Source organism: Octopus bimaculoides, chromosome 24 (assembly GCF_046866305.1).
Source record: "Octopus bimaculoides isolate indiv1 chromosome 24, ASM4686630v1, whole genome shotgun sequence".
NCBI classification, from domain to species: domain Eukaryota; kingdom Metazoa; phylum Mollusca; class Cephalopoda; order Octopoda; family Octopodidae; genus Octopus; species Octopus bimaculoides.
Window position 1 is genome coordinate 30,920,365 of NC_142951.1, and position 6,000 is coordinate 30,926,364.

A 6,000-nucleotide genomic window follows, 5' to 3' on the forward strand; every position below is an offset into this window, starting at 1 on the left:
AAATATAACCACGGCAGCAGCAGTAGTAGTGGTAGTAGTAATACTTCCCCGGAGGGGGAGGTACAAAGACAAGGTTGCTCCCGCGTCCTCTTAGTCTGCAGTTGAGTAACAGTGGAGGAAGAAAATGGTTTCTAGCTGTATATTGTTATTGTTAGTAGTAGTAGTAGCAACAGTAGTAGTAGTAGTAATAATAATAATGGTTGCCTACTAGGTTTAACTTCAAAATGAACACCGATTAATTATCATGATCTGGCTGCTGGCAAAGTCTTCTGGTGTCTTAAATAAGATTCTAGTAGGGATGAAATGAAATGATTAAACGGGGGAGGGGTTTAAAAATGTCTATTTGCAGCAGGGAAGCAGTAGGAAAGCAATGGAACTTTCTTCAATGCTAAGAAAAAAATGGCAAAAGCTGCTGCAGAATGCTGCAAGAGATCTAACATGTCAAAAAAAAAAAATAGGAATGTTATCGTCTCGAGGGAAGCGATAAGGTCGTTTTGGAAAAAGTACTTTCGCTATGTAGTAGTTTATATTTTATTTAAAGACACCGGTAGAGGTGATGAAGTATTAAAAAGAAACAACACCAAGAAAAAGAACTAAGTTAAACAATTAATAATAAGAAGAATAGGAAGAGTAATGAGAAAATGTTTCCGAAAGAACTCTCTAGAATTTTTTAACAGATTTTTTTTTTTAACAAGTTTAAACAGTAAAAGTGATTAGCAAAGGGGCGAAATTAATTTAAAAGATTATAAAAAAAAATAACTGATGTAGAATAGTGGCGAAAAAATATTGACGAAAAGAAATTAATTCGTGTCAAAATAGTTTTTTCTCGTTAATTTGTGATTTCGATTTGTTTTATTGATTTTTAAAATTGTTTTGACTATTTTCTTTAATTTTGGGGGTGGATTTTCAGCAATAATCGTATCCTTAAAAGTTGGCAAGTATAATTTTTGTAGGATTTCTTAATGGATAGGGCTAATGAGGTGCTGTGATATTCATCAATGCCTTTCTTTGGAAACATGTAAGAAAGACAGACACAGTGATTAAATGGAAATCATCTGAGTCGGTTCGCCGAAAACTTACCCTTTCCGACGAAACAAACCACACCTTTTTGCCCATAGAATATAGAGATGATAATAATAATAGTAATAATAATAATATACACTAACGACAATTGCAATACACGGAGAAAAGGTTTTTAAATAGTGTAAATCAATTTTAAGATGGGGGGGGGGGAGAAATGGCGAAAGATAGATGAAAGGAGATAAATAAAGCAAACAGAGGGAGTGGGAGGAAGAGGAGGCTAGCCCAGAGTAGGAGTTGAGGAAGTAGTAGATTCGCACGGAAGACGATCAGGGTATCCCATAATAGTCATGAGTAGCAGACGGAGGAGGTGAGGCGGGGGACATGGAACCTTGTGGAAGATAACGTCACAGATCGATTAATTACTTAACTCCAATACCCGCTAATTACTTTTTGTTAAAGGCCCAATTAAAGTTGCAACCCTTAACTCCTGGAAATGAAGGAAAAGTCCGGCTTTAGATGGAGTATCCGTTTATTCATGTATACAAACATACTTATGAATCTGTGTATGTATATGTATATATATATATATATATATATATATACACGCGCGCGCGCACAGCTACATGTTTGTATGTGTATTTATAAATACACATGTGTATATGTGTGCCTGGGGCCTGAAGTATACAAATAAAAAGGAAAGATATTGGAAATTGTGTTTATATCTTTCTCAAAGGACCTAGCTGAAATGGTTCCAAATGGTGCTGGAAATTTACCGCCACAAGTAGACATTTTTCCCTTCCCCCTCCAAACACAATCTCATATATTCACGTAATGTCCCATTAATATATTTTCATGAAATCTGTACTTCACATCTCACACTCTCCTCTCAGACTCCCCCTCTCATTGTTTCTCTCTTTCTTTCTCTGTCTTTAATAATGCATGTGTGTCAAACCTAACTGGCAAGGTAGATAGATAATATGGTTGACTCTTGGTATGAGTGATAGAAGTTCAAGTCTTACCAGAGACATTGTATCCTAAAGAAAAGGACAAAAATGTCCAGTTCATTCTACCAAGACAATGTCAGGTACAATGGTTTCATTGTGATGCAAGTTAGTAGATTTCTAGTTTTCAAAGCTTATTGCAAACATTAAGTTAAGTAATTGAGCAAGTATCATTTCTGATTTCTTTAGTAAGACTGAATGATAGTAGGTCCTTTACACAAAAAGTTTGTAAAGTGATATATTGTTGAAACTTCTTGGACTGAAATATTGTTGGAATTAATACTCTTAGAGAGAAATATTGTTGGATTGAAATATTCCAAAATTGGTACAGTTGAACTGTTATTTGAGCTGCCATATTCTTGGACTGATATCAAACTGTAATTCAACTGATGATGCTGAGATGGAATTGGAATTGTATCAAGTTGATTGCATTGAAATTGTTAAACTATTATTGGGCCAATGTTAGATTAAAGACATGGCCTCCTCTTCCCCTGAGAAATCTATTTAATCCATAGACAGGACCCTGACAAGTACTATTTTTCTGGGTTAGAATGGACCTGGAAGTAATGGTAATTAAGGGGAAACTCGACACATCTCACAGCTCCAGGACTTCTCAATTGGTACCTCAAACTGTAGTTTAATGTCATACCAAGGATATATGTATGTACGTATGCCTACAGTGAAGTTTCTGCTGCAATCTACCAGATCCACTTACAAGGCTCTGGTATGCATGGGCGACTGCTGGTCTTCCATAAACAACCTTACCTGGACTTGTGCCTTGGAGGGGAACTTTCTAGGTGCAATCCCATGGTCATTCTTGACTAAAAGGGGTCTTTTCTAAGTTCAGTTTAGCCAGATCCAACCTCTCATACCTACCCTATAATGTCTTTCTAAAGATGAACAATCACATCATTAAGATCTTGAAGCTATGAGATAAGGCACGATTGGTTCAAAACAATGGGAATAAATAAGTATTGTGTCTGACAGTAATCTGAATGTTAAAGGGACAAAAACAGCATGTGTAATTAGTAACCTTTATATATTTCAAGCACAAAGGTCCATCATCTGAAGTGAACAGCATAGAGCAGTGTAAGTCTCTGTAGATCCACACATGTCGATGCTGTACCAGTAGTGACCCTCATTTTGTCTCTGTTAGTTTTTTAGTGGTGGTGCTGGTGCTGGTGGCAATGAGAGAATGTTGTAGCAGTAGCAGCAGTTTTCCAAAGAGGTAGATGGATAGAAGCTGCTTGAATAGAAATATTTCTTCACATGCAGTTGGGTGCGGTGGGGAGTGTTGCCGGGGGAGGGGGGAACAATAAAAAGAAATGAAAGTTTTCAGAATTGGTAGAAAAGTGAGTCATTCTCAATTCGTAACCTTAAGAGCAAGAACAAGGCAAGACAATTCAACAGAACACACCCATGGAAAGGTGTTTAAAAAAACAGGGATAACAAAGCAAAGTCATATTTCAATGTTAAATAATTGTAATTAAAAAATCTTTTTTTATAATTCTAAGTAAGTTTTTTTTTATTTTTTGCTAAATTATGTGATTGAGTCACTCATTGAGTGACTCATCTTTCTACCAGTTCTCCTCCTTTCCCTGTTGTTGTTCTCACCTGTGAGAAGAGTTTCTATAGAAATAGTTTCTATTTCCAAAACCTACCCCACCCACCAATTCCTTTCTTTCTTTCATTTTCTTTTCTGCTTCTTGCTGTCTGAACGGAGAAGCAGATCTCATAGTTTTTGCAGGCCCTCGAAGAACGCTTGTTTATTAATGAAGAAAAATAGTTATTTTAAAATTAAATGAAAAAAGTAGAAAAGTTAAAAACTTCCCACCCATGGTTCCAGGTTCAATCTCACTGCACAGCACCTTGGGCAAGTGTCTTCTACTATAGCTCCAAACTGACCAACACCTTGTGACTTTGTGCGTGAATTTTGTAGATAGAGACTGCGTAGAAGCCCACCCTCTCTATCTTCTTTTTATCGCTCTCCCTCCCTTTCTCTTCTGTCTGCTACTGACATGTGACCCATGGCTAGTTTTTCTTCATTCTCTTTTTCACACTGGCCACCCAGTGGTTCGGTCACAAACAAACTTTCTCTTCATATATACATATATATATATATATATATATATATATATATATATACGACAGGCTTCTTTCAGTTTCTGTCTACCAAATCCATTTGGTCAACCCGAAGCTGTATTAGAAGGCATTTGCCTAAGGTGCTACGCAGTGGGACTGAACCCGGAACCATGTGATTGGTGAGCAAGCTGCTTACCACACAGCCGCTCTCCTTTTATTTGTTTTAGTCATTAGACTGAGGTCATGCTGGGGCACCACCTTCAAAAACGTTAGTCAAATGAATTGTCCCCATTACTGTTTCTTTAAGCCCAATATTTACTCTATCAGTCTCTTTTGCCAAACCACTAAGTTATGGAATCATAAACACACCAACACCAGTTGTCAAATTGTGTTGGTGGGCGAACACACACACACACACAAGGTTGTGTGGTAAGAAGTTTGCTCCCCAACCACATGGTTCCAGGTTCATTCCCATTGCACGACACCTTGGACAAGTGTCTTCTAGCATAGCCTTAAGCCAACCGAAGCCTTGTGAGTGGATTGGTTGATGGAAACTGAGAGAAGCCTATTTTGTGTGTGTGTGACTTTGTGTCTGTATTTGGGTCAAGGCTAAGTCCCAGCCTGGCTGCAATTCAATGACTGACACAAGTAAACAATGCACAATAAAGATAAAGATTAGCGAAATTATTTCTATCGGAATATGTTAATGAAAGTCTTTAATAGCAAAAGGATACATCATCAACAACAACAACAGCAACAACAACAACAACAATAGCAACTGCTGAGTTTTGTAGTTGGCATGGATGAAGGTAAAACAGAGACAAACTGCATGATGGGTAAACCGACAGGCTGGACGGATGGATGGATGGTCAATGGTTAAAAGAAGCAGAGACATTGTTTAGGAGCAGCAGCCAGTCTTGAAAGATGCAGCTATCTGCAAAGATAGATGCTTAATTCGGCACCAGATTTACAATGGACAAATATTATTATTGTCATGACTGGCTACTTCTATGACTCCCCCATTTTTTTTTTCATGGGGATTCTTTGGTGGGGAGTTTTTGTTTTTTGTTTTCTTTTTTTTTTACCTTTTCAGTTCAATCGATAAAAGGGGGAGTAGTTGCTGCACACACACATATACATGCATGCAAACACATACACACGTGCACAAACACATACACATACATGTGCATGCATAAACACACACACATGCAAGCACAAACACGCACACATAAACTCACACACATGCACATATAGATGCACACACAAACACACACACATGCACATACACATACACTCACACGTGCACACATGCAAACACAAACGTGCACACATGCACACACAAACTGACACACATGCACAAACACAAACACACACTCACAAGCACACACAAATACACACACATGCACACATAAATACACACATCCACACATGCAACCACAAACAGCACACATGCACACACAAACTGATACACAAGCACAAACACACACACATGCACATACAAACACACATACATATGCACACACACACACATCAACATATGCATTTTCACATACATACTTTGCATGCACATGCATGCATTAACACACACATATATGAATACATGCACACACATTCTTAGAATGCAATTAATCATACATATAAAAAAAAAACACATACGCACACACACACACAAACATAAGCACACACACACACACACACAGACATACACACTTAAACAAGTAGATAGACACACAAAGTAGATGACTCATGCATATGTCATGAAGAACATCTCACACACACATACACCTACACAAACACACACATACATATGCAAACACATACACACTCAGCCTCATATATATATATATATCAATATCTATAAAACACAATATATAATATAAAAGGCTAGAATTGT